The sequence below is a fragment of the Salvelinus sp. IW2-2015 genome, linkage group LG35 (genome assembly GCF_002910315.2).
Source record: "Salvelinus sp. IW2-2015 linkage group LG35, ASM291031v2, whole genome shotgun sequence".
Lineage (NCBI taxonomy): Eukaryota > Metazoa > Chordata > Actinopteri > Salmoniformes > Salmonidae > Salvelinus > Salvelinus sp. IW2-2015.
In genome coordinates this window covers 13282496-13297516 of record NC_036874.1, presented here as the reverse complement: position 1 = coordinate 13297516, position 15021 = coordinate 13282496, and the positions used below count along the sequence as shown (strand labels likewise).

Below are 15021 nucleotides of genomic sequence, written 5' to 3'. Positions count from 1 at the left end.
CACTGAAGTGGGATTTAAAATAGTTAAGGTCAGGTAAGGGTTATGGGTTTCCCAAACTCGGTCCTGGGGACCCCAAGGGGTGCACGTTTTAGCGTTTGCCCTAGCACTACACCGCTGATTCAACTAATCATCCAGCTTTGATTATTTTAATTTCCAGTGTAGTGCTAGGGCAAATCCCAAAACGTGCACCCCTTTGGGTACCCAGGACCAAGTTTGGGAAACGCTGGTAGGGTAAGGACGTCCCAAGAATTCCGGATAGCACTAACCATGTACAGCTCAGCTGCTACACCAAGATAACCCGTACAGCCGCCTCCAGTAGAGGGCGACTACAACAATTCGTCTACAGAATGCAACATCCTTGGGACGTCAAAGAAGAGGTTACAGAAGGGGGGGCTGGCCCTTTTTTGTTCCGCTGGAGAATCGTGCTTGAACGGTGAGCAGGAGCATAACAGACCGATAAGAAAGCATAGTGCCACGGACAATCTTATCAGGCCAGGCAAAGAGCGTTCAACCCGGTGGAAAGAAGAACGACGCAAGGTATCACACAAGAGCCGTTCAGCAGCGGTTTTTGGGTTATCAGACAGGCAGCTTTTGTCGTTACAACTCTGTGTGTCTGGGGGTACTGGAAGGGGTGGGGGTTTAGCCAGTACGGAGAAGACTACACGCCGAGAGGAGGGGGCTGGAAGTCTGAAACTCTTCCAGCCTGAAAGGGCCGGCGCTGTGGCCATAGAACCCTGGACTGTCTAGTGCCCGCGCGGTTAAGTGGATGGGATGGAGCCGGGACCGTCTGGCGCTGGTAGGTCTCTCTCTTTTCTCTGTCAGGGGTTGAATTGTTGCTTATCTTCAGCTATAGCAGCAGATGGTAACATGCAATTGCCCACATTTTTGAAAACGGGCGTCATATCTGGTGCAGCATTCTCTTATGCTAGCTGGCTGGCTGAAAACCCCGTCCATCACAACGATTGTGGGTCTTTTTCAACCATAGCTCGTGCACTATTCGAAATTACTTATCATAGCGAGATACGGGTCTTTTGGTGCACTGACAATGTCCAGGGTCAGGGGCGGGGGCAGGGGGCCGTGGGAATCTCTGGCGTGGAGACACGAGGTAAAGCCCGCCTTCACTAGTCAGCACCCCTCTCACTCACACACCCCAAATACGAGACTGTCTGTTTTGGCAGTCTGTTCTACATACATTTTTAGAATGATAGAAAAGTGCACTGATCCAAATGTTATGTATTCACACGCCACCAAAATGAATCCACAATGAACTAACTCAAGTCTATGTGAACACCACAATTAGTTATGTATTTGAATACTGCAATGAGTGGCTATTGGACTTACGTTGTGATTTTTTTAAATAAAATAAAATAAATATATTTTTACATTTATTTAACTAGGTAGGTCAGTTAAGAACAAATTCTTATTTTCAATGACGGCCTAGGAACAGCGGGTTAACTGCCTTGTTCAGGGGCAGAACGACAGATCTTTACCATGTCAGCTCAGGGATTCAATCTAGCAACCTTTCGGTTACTAGTCCAACGATCTAGACTACCTGCCGCCCCATTATTATTATTTAGATTAGTACATGCTATAGAAATTAAACCACACCTCCATGGAACCTTTGGTGCCAACATTTTTACATCAAGGTCATTCCAATTTAGTGTTCATATTGGGTAATGCTAGAGTTATTTAGATTTTAGTAATTTAGCAGACCCTCTTATCCAGAGCGACTTACAGTTAATGTATTCATCTTAAAATAGCTAGGTGGGAAAGCCACAAATCTTAGTCATAGTACGTACATTTTTCCTCAAAGGAGTTCTCAGCAAAGTCCGCGCTAGTAGCGGTGGGGGGGGGGGTTAGGGTTAGAGGGGGGGAGTCAAGTGTCAGTGTTAGTTCACGAAAGGCTAGTTATGGCATATCAAAAAGCACGTGGTGTTTCACTTTTGTTACTTAGTTAAAGTGGGCAGACAGCCATACAACTCTAAATATTATGATGACCTGTGATATTATGACGCTGCGCTTTAGTCTGGTCTGAAGTCCAGTCTGTGCATAATCAATGGTCCCCGGGTATTAGTGTAAATCACAGTTATGTTTGCAAAAATGTACTGTCATTCAAATGGAGTAGGCCTATCGTTTGACAGCTTGTTGACACTTAAGTATGGAGTTGTTTGTTTTTAGAGGGGGGGGAGGGGGACAAACAGCTAATGACCCCCAGACCCGCCCATCTCCAGAAGTCTTCTTCTCTGACCAAAGCTACATATTCTTTGTTGTGTATCTTTACTCAACTACATTGACTGACTGGCCCCCAGATTTGGGACTAGTAGGATTTTACTGAACATCCTATAGGACACCATTTACACATTAATATTAGTCAGTTAATCAGTAACACGTAAAGGAAAATTCCGCTCAATCTATCTTTTGGTATTTGTTTCATTAGTCCACTGTTGATCATATGATGCAAAACGCAGCATACTGTGACACATTCTGTATTTTGAAAGGTCTATATCTTGAAAACTTGATTGCTGACATGCAAAACATTTTGGGACTGTATCAACAGTGGAATGATGAAACAAATACCAAAATTATAGTTGGAGTTTCCTTAATTGCTGCATTGGACCTTTAATCTCAATATCAAATCATTTCTGGCAAGCAATTAAGTACCTTACTGTGATTGATTTCAATTAAAATGGTAAAAAATTAACGAAAATAGCTTCTTAGAAAAATGTAATCGCTCAAGCAAATATTTAGCTAGGACTGACTGGGAGTGGGGCCTAATTGGAGGAGCCTAATGGGAAGGATGTATAACCTGAAAAATAGCTCTTATTGGCAGCGAGAAGGACAAACTGTCTTTGCTACTGGCCTATTAGCTTATACCATCTGATGTCACCGGGCGGTCCAAAAACCCCACCCAGCCAAACAAGCTGACATTTCAGGCGGTCTTTTCAAACAGCTCTTACACTAAAATGCATTATCAGAATTTTTCCAACCTCAGTGAGGAAATATTTAAAAAACACAGGAAAATCACGTGTTTGACTGCACTGCCCCATTTAACACTGACTCTGTCCTCAAGACTAGAGTTAAGCTACTAGAATGTTTTATACCTGTACCTCAGGACAGTTTGAATACTTATCTGAACCTAAACCTATAAATAGTTAACTCTTGGCTATATCACCATTCCAGACAACTATTAGACACGGGATCATCTCTGGTGATGTCAGCAGGAAATGGATGTGGGAATAGTGTGTGTAATTCCATGTTTCAATGATAAAGGAACCCGGCCTAAACCGGACTCCAGGGAGAAACACACACACAGTTGACGTGGAATGGGCACTAGTGCCAGGGAAAGACTGCTATTGTCTGGGGATGTGTGATCCCTGGCTCCACTTCTCACCATCTGCTTACACTGGGGTGGGGCGGGCTGCCGGTGACGTGTGTGTGTCTGCAATTGTGCGTGTGTGTCAGTGTGTTTAGTCTACTTTGTGTCAAGACTGTTGAGATTTATGCCGTAGGCGTAACAAACACACCTTCAGTAGAATCTACCTAGTCTTAAGTTGTTTATCATGCCAGATTGCCAGTCCGTAGTTGGCTGCTTTTTCAAGGCCTAGTGAGCGTATACATCCTTGACTGACTGCTATGCTTGACTACAGGATTTCCAATGCTTGCCTTTTAAACCACAAGATCTCCGCTCAGCTCAGCTATAGGCCTCGCATGAGAGAGAGATTAATGACTGGGGAGGAGGCCGCTCGGACCTAATGTGGAAACACTAACGCTGCTTCAGGATGAAAAAGGCCAAGGTCCAGACACAGACACACAGACTACCCCTCCACACACACTACCCCTCCACACACACACACACACACACACTATCCCTCCACACACACGCACACTACCCCTCCACCCACACACTGCCCCTCCAGGTTTCCTGATCTCCATGACAATGCCAGTGTTGCTGTGGAGTCTCCATGGTAAGCCTGGGAATGTTGGGGGGGACCCCTGTGTTTGTGTGTGGTAGTGGGGGCTCTCCCTCTCTCCCTTGCCCCCCTGTCTGTGTGATGGAGGAGGAGGGCAGCTGGGGTCTTTGTTGTGATTGTGAGAGGGCTGTTCTCTGGGGAAGCAGAGGTTAAGACATGGGCTGGACAGGGCTGGGCTGGGCCCCCTCTCATGCAGGGAGGAAGGCAGGAGGCTCACATTTTACCAGGCCTACACCTGTTGAACTTCACATACTTGTGTTCCTCACTGCAATGCACTAGTTAGTGCACATGCAGTTTGTATTGTATTCACTCTCTGCTCAGTACCAAAGTTTCAAATTATGTTTGAAAAGAGGCTAGCAGTAGAATTCATGTCAAACGAAAACATCTCAAATGCAGACTTTTTGTCGTCTTCCCGTGACCGTTGGATTGTATACCTATGCTACTATCGCTAACTAAGGCAAATTTGTGATCGTTCCATCTCGTGTAGGCTGAGGTCATTTTGATTATTTTCAATACAAAATCAAACTAGAAGCCCTTGTGAGGCTAGCCTACTCCTCCGCTAGCAGTTTCTCACCCTGCCTGCGTGTTTAAGGAAATGTCTATCTTTCTTTCAGTGTCTGTCTGGCTTGGTGTATCCAGCGTCGCCCTAATGTATTCTTTTTCTCTCTCACCCTTAATTCTCATTGAACCACCAACCACCCCTCTCCCCTTCTCTTTCGTTCACACCCTCCCTCCTCTCACCCTAATCGCTTTGTTCCTTCTCCCCCCTCTCCCGCTATTATCCCTCGTCAATATCCTCGTCTCGTGTCACCCTCTCACCCCCCCTCTCTCCCATGTACACCCATTCCTTCATTCTTTATCCCCATATTTTGCTGCTCAAACTTTTCCTTCCTGTCTGTCTGTTGCTCTTTTCTTCCTCTATGTCTTCCTGACTCGTCATCCCACTCATGCCCCCTCTCTCTGCCCATCATCACATGCCCCCTCTCTGCCCATGCCCCCACTCTCTGTCCATCATTACATGTCCATGCCTCCCCCTCTCTGTCCATCATTACATGCCCATGCTCCCCCCTCTCTGCCCATCATCATATGCCCATGCTCACTTTTCTTTCCTCATTACTCCATTTATTTATTCTCCCATACCCACATCCCTACCGTTTCTGCCCTTGCCTAACCATCCGACACCTCTGCCCCTCCAGTGCCCATGGGGCCCTTCCCCCCACCCCTGCAGCAGGTGTTCCAGGCACCCCGCCGGCCGGGTATGGGCACGGTGGGCAAGCCCATCAAGCTGCTGGCCAACTACTTTGAGGTGGAGATCCCCAAGATGGACGTGTTCCACTACGAGGTGGACATCAAGCCTGACAAGTGCCCCCGACGGGTCAACAGGTAGAGTAACGTGCCACCCTACATAGTCTCGTGTACCACACCTCGTCCCCTGTGGGCAATAGCCTGGGGATTGAGGTTACCCAACTCAACACCTGTCACCCAGGTGTCCCCAACTATAAGTGAAGCAGTGGTCCTCTTGATCACTAACATTTCCCCAATGTTTTTAAGAACCACAGAATATGGACTTTAGAACTGAGCCATAGCCAGAACTCGGAGGACCACACTCTATGTAGAAGTCTGTAGAGGTCAAACAACTTCTCAAGATGATTCAGAGAGAGACTCACAGTTCATTAGCACACCATGACTATGACTCTCTAGTCCAGTATCCACCATTATCTAGCCAGGATATGATTAATGGTCTTCGAGAGATCCCCATTGTAGGGTGGTCATCATTGGCCAATCCATTCCATTCATTTCAATGGTTGGCCAATTGAGCCGCCTGCGTTTCTTTCCTTTGATTTGACTGAGGATTTCAGCCTTTGTACAACCTCATAGAGTGTAACTCAACTGTTTTATATCGAACCACAACAAAAAAAGCATCTCGCTCTCTCTTTCTCTCTCTTTTACTTGATTAACAGCAAAGCTGAGTCAAATCCGAAGTTTTACTTTGCCCGATGAAAATGTTCCATACGAAGTACACACACCGAACACATCTTAGAGCTTCCTGCTTCGTTCTTACTTAGTAGGAGTTTTTTTTTTCTCAAACAAAGGGTCCATGAGGCATGCGAAAGGTCAACCCCACATGACCTCTCCTTTTCAAACCCGTCCACTCTACCCCCACACTTAGACGAAAGCCAAGGCACCATGTATTCAGGGGTGCTGTGGCCCCACAGCTACCCCCCTTTGTCCTAGGGATTCCCCCACGACCATGAGACCATCACCTCTCACCAGCTGTATCCTGCTTGATCCATAACCAATCCAATTGGGTCTTCCCTGCTCCCCAAAAAAACACCCATCCTAAATCCAGATTTCTGATAGGATGTTGGGTTTAATTTGGACCACTACATTTGTTGACAGATGGTAGTCTTTTGTGGTTTTGTCACCTCTGATGGCCATGATGGTGAACCTGGTGTGTTTGACTCTGTGTCGCCCCCTGCAGGGAAGTGGTGGAATACATGGTGCAGCACTTCAAGCCCCAGCTCTTTGGCGACAGGAAGCCGGTGTACGACGGCAAGAAGAATATCTATACGGTGCTAGCGCTTCCTATCGGAAGTGAGAAGGTAGGCATAAGGGAGAGAAAGTGTGTACTATACATTTTGAGCAAGTCCCCTTCTACTCCCGTCTGTCCATTTCTTTATCCTGTAACCCCCCTCCCATCTCCCCTCCGCCTACACTCTCCTCCATCGCTCCATTTTCTGCTCTTGCTCATCCCCCCTCTTTCTCCCTGAAGGTGGACTTTGAGGTGACTATCCCCGGGGAGGGGAAGGATCGTATCTTCAAGGTGTCTATCCGCTTCCTGGCCACGGTGTCATGGCGTCTGCTCCAGGAGACACTGGTCAGCGGGCGCCTGCAGGTCCCCCTGGACTCTGTCCAAGCCCTGGATGTGGCCATGCGCCACCTAGCCTCCATGAGGTACGATACACTGTGTACACTAAGCACATCCACCAGTGTACACACACACACACACACACACACACACAAATGCAAACACTATGAAAGCAAGGGCAGAGAAGCGTGTAGCTAATTGCAAAGCTAGGATCTATGATGCACAAACAGTCAGAACACACAGCACACTCGCCACAGGACACACCTCTGTGTGCATGTTGTCTTCAAACTGATTGAAAGGCATATGTTTGCCTTGAGGTGTGAATATTTTATTATTTTGGATTAAAAAAAATCTCTAATAATAGCAAGACATTCCTATCAAACTTGTTGAACAGCGATTTAGTTTTAGATTCTGTTATATTTACATATCTAGAGGAGATGACAGGAACAACAGATGCCTGATAGCTGAGAACTGTGTAAAGGTGTCACATGAACTAAATCTAATAATCAGACATTGACTTGGAGGCTTGACTAGATCAGACACAAGCTGTTGAATCATTCTGAGCTTATGTCTGCGAAGCCTTATAGGTGACACATAATTACTGGACATTGAGTCATGCTCTGGTGCTGAGACTCAAATGAGTCATTCTCCATAATGTCATTTTTGTCATCTAGGTACACTCCAGTGGGACGATCATTCTTCTCCCCACCTGAAGGATACTACCATCCCCTGGGAGGGGGGAGAGAGGTGTGGTTTGGTTTCCATCAGTCTGTACGCCCCGCCATGTGGAAAATGATGCTCAATATTGATGGTGAGTCGGCTGAGTCCCACCAGGCAAGATATACTCGAGGGTATGAAGTCACATGAAGTCACAGACCTGCATAAAAAGTTGCATTTACATGATGGAATGAAAATCTGATCACGAGGTTATATGTTAGGTCTGCTCTTAAAGTTACATTCACAGTGGTCTATGATTTAACATTTGTTTTGTGTGGTGTAAAAATTCACTGCAGATCAATGCTTAGAAACAAATTCATTCTATAGTATTGGGTTGTGTTCATTAGGCACCAAATGGAAGAAAACGGACCGAAACAGGCGGGAACTAAGTGGATTTGTCCTATAAGAAACTCTCATTTTCCTTTTCCGCTGAAACATTTTCAGATATGTTTTCCCTTGCATGCCCTAGCGAACACAACCCAATGCTTAGGAATAACATAATCCTATACCACTGGGCTTCTGTCTCCGCTGCACTTCACTTCCATTCAGACTGAATGCATTACTTACCCCTCTCCCTCTAGTGTCTGCCACGGCCTTCTACAAAGCCCAGCCGGTGATCGAGTTCATGTGTGAAGTCCTGGACATCCGCAACATAGACGAGCAGCCCAAGACCCTGACCGACTCGCAGAGGGTCCGCTTCACCAAGGAGATCAAAGGTGGGGCCGTTGAACAGTGAGTGAGTACGCTTCCACACGCGCATCGTTCCACGCTGCTATACATCGGTCACACCTAGACCCTCGTCGTTGGAGACCGAGCATGGTAGCGGCTGGCGCGGTAGTGCTGTAGGCCTCCTGTGGAGCCTCGCTCTGGCCTTCTTCGTGCGCAGGACTATTCCCGGTCCTGGGGTAGAATGGTTGGCGTTGGCACAAAGGAGAAGGAGGCTCTTCTGACCTTTGATGTGACCCGATCCCCTCCACGTCAATCGTTCCCCACTATCACCAACCTGAGCTCATTACTCTCAACTCACCCTTCTCCCCCACTCCTCCTTCTTCGCAATCACTCACTCCTATACTCGCACAACTCACTCCATCTGCGCACTCACACCCTCACTCCTTCTCGCCACTCACTCCTTCTCGCATTCACTGCTTCTCTTGCCCCACTGATCACGTGCCTGTGCTCGCGGCACCGCACTCCTTTCGCACCATCATCCTTCTCGGCCACCATCACTCTTCTCGGCACCACTCACATCCTTCTCGCACCCTCACTCCTTCTCGCACCACTCACCTCCTTCTCGCACCACTCCATCTTCTCGCACCACTCACGTCCTTCTCCGCACCACTCACTCCTTCTCCACTGCACCATTTAACTAAAGTATACTCTGGGCTACTCACTCTCCTCGCACCACTGTGCGCTTTCTCGCACCACTCAACTCCTTCTCGCGACCACTCACATCCTTGGTCCACCACTGACTCCTTTCCCACCACTCCCTCATCACACTCACTTCACTCATTCTCTTTCTTATTTTCTGACTTCACTCACTCACTCACTTCCTCCATTCCTTTTCTCCACCTTCTTTTTGAACGTTCATCCTAATGAGTCTTCTCCTCCAGCCACGCCCCTGTTATTTTCTACCCCAGGGTCTGCCCCCAGAATGTTTTAAATTTCTATAAAACAGCGTGATTGAAAGCATAATTATACGTTTTGTAATGAGTCTTCCTAAAAGAAATACATTTGAAAGGCCCACAACGATGGCCGCTAAAGAGTTAAGCGTGAACGACTGAAAAGACTGTGCACACAGCTCTATGGGGGAGAAACTTCTGATGTCCTTACCCCTTCTCCCTCCACTCTGCCCATCTACGTCTGCGCCCCGTGCCGTCACTATCTGCCTGGCTCTTATTTTGGTGTGTGTCTGTGCCGTGCTAGTCGGTGGGCGTTACCACAGGTTCTGAAGGTGGAGGGTGACCACTGCGGTCAGAGAAGAGGAAAGTACCCGCCGTGGCGTGCAACGTCACGCGATCGCCTCCGCGCAACGCACCGAAGACGTGAGATACGTCAACGGTGACCCTACTGATGCTCCGGAGAAGGGATGTTTGGGTGGTGATATGTCGAGAGAAATCCACATAAAAGTCATTGACTCTAAGCATTCACCTTGTTTGTCAGGTTTGGGATATTGGTCTTTGTATCCTGAGTAACAGATATGGTCCGTGCACAGATGGATGTTTTTTTATATCCACATTTTTTCTAGCATTTAGCGAAGACAACAGTGGTTTGTCTCGAGGCGCTTGCATCAATGTGCAGTGGCTGACTATTCTCAAAGGTAGGCTTGTGTTAGTCATTTAAACACTTATATCACAGCATTCCCTACAATTTACCCTGCAGCTTTGAGAGTGGACAAGACCAGTAGAAATGTACGGTAGCCTCAAGTACTTTCACAGCAGAAGTACAATCTGGAGCTCAAGTATCCCCCACTCCACTGCCTTCCAGGTGGACAGGAGCAGAAGCACACCTACCTGCCCCTGAGGTGAGAAAACATTCAATCCAAATCCAGTTGCTTTCTGTATTGAGAGAGGAAAATTCCTGCCTTACTAATAATATGCTCAATGTTTTTGGTTTGTCTGGTCGCCGCAGGTGGGTTAACATAGTAGCAGGGCAGCGCTGCATCAAGAAACTGTACAGATAATCGACGTCCACTAGATCTATTGAACGGTCTCGCTCTGCACTGACAGACACGGAGGAGAATCAGCCGGCTGGTGAGTCAGTGGCCTGTCTCGCCTGTGGGCGGAGAGCAATGCGAAACTACCAGCTTGAGGCATGAGAATTGGCATTAATGAATTTAACAAGACCATCCAACACAGATGAACCACTACTATAGACTTTGAGGGAAAAGATTTTACATAGTAAAATTACTTCTCTTATTATTCCTCCACAGATTAGAATGTGAATTGACAGCACAGTTAGCATTGTGCAGTGTGAATGTGAAACGAGAGAATGAAATCTAAACAACGATATCCTACTTTTGTCGCCGTACTGTCCACAAGATAAAATGCCACTTTAAAACCTGGTACCTGTACATCCAGGAGTTTTGGATCAAGTGGAAAGGACTGAGAGGCGGAGGTTGACGGAAGGGGTGTCCTGCCTGCCCCTAATCGCTACAGTAATCGGAGACGGGTAAGAGACATCACGCTTATAGTACAAGCCACATTAAGCATCCTTTCAATTCTGTGTACTTAGTGCAAAAAATCAAATATTGCTGTGTACTTGGTCCCAGCAGGGTATGGAGGGAGTAATAAATTTGCTACTTAGCAATTGGCTCAATTTCTTTTTAGACAATTTACTGTCCAGATATTACAAGTGGGAGAACAAGTATTGATACATGCCGATTTTGCCGATTATTCCTATTACAAGCATGTAGAGGTCTGTAATTTATCATAGGTTACAGCTTCAAAACTGTGAGAGACGGAATCTAACAAACAATCCGAAAATCACATTGTAATGATTTTTTAGTAAATAATTCGCATTTTAATTGCATGACATATAAGTATTTGATACATCAGAAAAGCAGAACTTAAATATTTGGCTAGTCAGAATCCTTGTGTTGCACATTACAAGAGATCATTCGTTTCCTGTAAGTTCTTGAGCCAGGTTTGCCACACACTGCAAGCAGGGGATTTGGCCCACTCCTCCATTTACAGACCTTTCTCCTAGATCCTTCAGGTTTCGGGGCTGTCCGCTGGGCAAATACGGACTTTCAGCTCCCTTCCCATAAGATTTTCTAATTGGGTTCAGGTCTGAGACTGGCTGGCAACCAGGACCTTGAGAATACTTTCTTATCGGAGCCAAACTCCTTAAGTTGCCTCGGCTGTGTTGTTTCGCGGTCGTTGTCATGCTGGAGACGCAGCCACGACCCATCATCAATGTCTTTACTGAGGGAAGGGAGGTTGTTGGCTAAGATCTCGCAATACATGGCCCCATCCATCCTCCCCTCAATACGGTGCAGTCGTCCTGTCCCCTTTTGCGAAAAGCATCCAAGAATGATGTTTCACTCCATGCTTCACGGTTGGGATGGTGTTTCTGGGGTTGTACTCATCCTTCTTCTTCCTCCAACCACGGCGAGTGGAGTTTAAGACAAAAAAGCTCTATTTTGAATCATCAGACACATGACTTCTCCCATTCTCCTCTGGATCATCCAGATGGTCATTGGCAAACTTCAGACGGGCCTGGACATGCGCCTGCTTGAGCAGGGGGACTTGTGTGGCTGCAGGATTTTAATCCATGACGGCGTAAGTGTGTTACTAATGGTTTTCTTTGAGACTGTGGTCCCAGTCTCTTCAGGTCATTGACCAGGTCTGCCGTGTAGTTCTGGGCTGAATCCCTCACTTCCTCATGATCATTGATGCCACACGAGGTGAGATCTTGCTATGGAGCCCAGACGAGGGTGATTGACATCATGCTTGAACTTCTTCTATTTTCTAATAATTGCGCAGTTGTGCCTTCTCACAAGCTGCTTGCCTATTGTCCTGTAGCCCATCCAGCTTGTGCAGGTCTACAATTTTATCCCTGATGTCCTTACACAGCTTCTGGTCTTGGCCATTGTGGAGAGGTTGGAGTCTGTTTGATTGAGTGTGTGGACAGGTGTCTTTTTACAGGTAACGAGTTCAAACAGGTGCAGTTAATACAGTAATGAGTGGAGAACAGGAGGGCTTTCTTAAGAAAACTTAACAGGTCTGTGAGAGCCGGAATTCTTACTGGTTGGTAGGTGATCAAATACTTATGTCATGCAATAAAATGCAAATGAATTACTTAAAAATCATACAATGTGATTTTCGGGATTTTTGTTTTAGATTCCGTCTCTCACAGTTGAAGTGTACCTATGATAAAAATTACAGACCTCTACATGCTTTGTAAGTAGGAAAACCTGCAAAATCGGCAGTGTATCAAATACTTGTTCTCCCCACTGTATATACACACTACCGTTCGAAAGTTTGGGGTCACTTAGAAATGTCCTTGTTTTTGAAAGAAAAGCTATTTGTTTTGTCCATTTAAAATAACATCAAATTGATCAGAAATACGGTGTAAACATTGTTAATGTTGTAAATGACTATTGTAGCTGGAAACAGCTGATTTTAAAGGAATATCTACATAGGTGTACAGAGACCCATTATCAGCAACCATCACTCCTGTGTTCCAATGGCACGTTGTGTTAGCTAATCCAAGTTTGTAATTTTAAAAGGCTAATTGATCATTAGAAAACCCTTTTGCAATTATGTTAGCACAGCTGAAAACTGTTGTTCTAATTAAAGAATCAATGAAACTGGCCTTCTTTAGACTAGTTGAGTATCTGGAGCATCAGTATTTGTGGGTTTGATTACAGGCTCAAAATGGCCAGAAACAAAGACTTTCTTATGAAACTCGTCAGTCTATTCTTGTTCTGAGAAATTAAGGCTATTCCATGCGAGAAATTGCCAAGAAACTTAAGATTTCGTACAACGCGGTGTACAGAACAGCGCAAACTGGCTCTAACCAGAATAGAAAGAGGAGTGGGAGGCCCCAGTGCACAACGTGCCATTGGAACACAGGAGTGATGGTTGCTGATAATGCGCCTCTGTACGCCTATGTAGATATTCCATTCAAAATCAGCCATTTCCAGCTACAATAGTCAGTGTACACTGTATTTCTGATCAATTTGATGTTATTTTAATGGACCAAAAATGTGCTTTTCTTTCAAAAACAAGGACATTTTCTAAGTGACCCCAAACTTTTGAACGGTAGTGTATATGACAGTAACAGCAGGAGTAGCTCACACAGCTACTCACCAGTAGGCTATAGAGTGGTGAGGAGGACTTCACCATTCATTTTCTGGATTCATGTTCACTCAAACATCGTTTTTTAAGATTTGTTTTACGATTGACAGTTACTGCTGATTTCGGGATTGTATATCGATTCGCTCTCCTTAAATATGTCATCTGACGTATTCGTTTTAGTCTCTGAATTGTTTAATCAAACTTTTCGCTGCCATTTCCTGATATCAGGGTATAAAAACTGCAATTCATCTCCTGAATTAATGTCGTGTGCATGTGCGCCCAGCTATATCCTGTTAGTTTTCGTCCTCATTGCCAAACTTCATAAATACTGTACCCTCAACTTCAAAACTCCTTTGCTAGTTATACAATCATGTAACTAAGAAATTCGCTGGAAAGAAACTTGGGGGGGGGAAAAATATAATTATTTATTGTGTTGTTGAATAGTCATGGCTGGTTCGATCTGCCGTAAGACAACTGTGGTGAAGAATATCATTTCTACTTAACGCGGATCCAAGTTCAGTTTTGAGATCCACCGGCGTCATTGGCGTAGGTTTAGCTGGACGTTTCTGACAGGTCTTGGAACTGTGACAACGGGTAGCCTCTCCCCGCTTTGCTTGAGGGGATATGTAGTGATTTTGCCAACACAGCCATGTACACAGTCTTGTACCCTTAACCTTTTTATAAACTGAATACTGTTGATTTAAATCAGACCTTGTTAGTTTTATGAGTAATCCAGGAATGCCACAAGTTAATTGACACGAGAAAACCCAAGAAAATAGCAACTCGACAGAGCACCAACGGCTACGATGAATGACTAAATTACTTCCGGACACAGAGTCCACAGAGTTCCTGCTCACCACTCTATATCAAACCAGGCTTCAGAAGTCAGTCCCCACTATAGTAGTTGTGGATTTCACAGAGTGCAAACAGCCCTGACATTGATCTGGTTCTGAAGCTTTTGTCTCCCACCTGTTCCACCTCACAGAACCGGGCCATCGCCACGCCCAACCAAGGGGTGTGGGACATGAGGGGCAAGCAGTTCTACAACGGTATTGAGATCAAGGTGTGGGCCATCGCCTGCTTCGCCCCCCAGAAACAGTGTCGGGAGGAGGTGCTCAAGTAAGTACCCTTCTGGGAGTCGGGTTAGTGTGGGTATCTTCAGGCATCGTATTAGAGATTCCTGCCAGAGTGCAACAGTATTTATCTAAATATAAAATATGTACTGTTCTTGGCTTTGCTAGGTGGTTTTGTGTGTTTAGAGTAGTGTTATTTGTTTTACATTTAGAGCTTTACTTGCTGTGGCATGGGTTTTGTTCATTAGTGCACATTACAGGGAAGCGTTCTAAAACATTTTGCAATTGGAAATGACCATTCTGTTAGAAGTCCCGATAGTACATCCCTGTTTCAGTCCATTGTCTTCCGTTTGGTGCTTAAAAAAACACAGTCCCGGGCTCTACATACAGCACCACCATGTGAACCAGGTTTCTTTCCTAACAAAACATTTTCACCACTCTCCTCAGGAACTTCACAGACCAGCTGCGTAAGATCTCCAAGGATGCTGGGATGCCCATCCAGGGCCAGCCGTGTTTCTGTAAATACGCCCAGGGAGCCGACAGTGTGGAGCCGTGGAGCTATGTTAGGCCTGAGAACACAGTCTCTGACT

At 45.8% G+C, this 15021-nt stretch overlaps 1 pseudogene; it reads left to right on the top strand.

The window, feature by feature from the left end:
- The first annotated feature begins 157 nt into the window (after window positions 1–157).
- LOC111958696 (protein argonaute-1-like) overlaps window positions 158–15021 on the top strand; it is a 19278-nt pseudogene continuing 4414 nt past the window's right edge.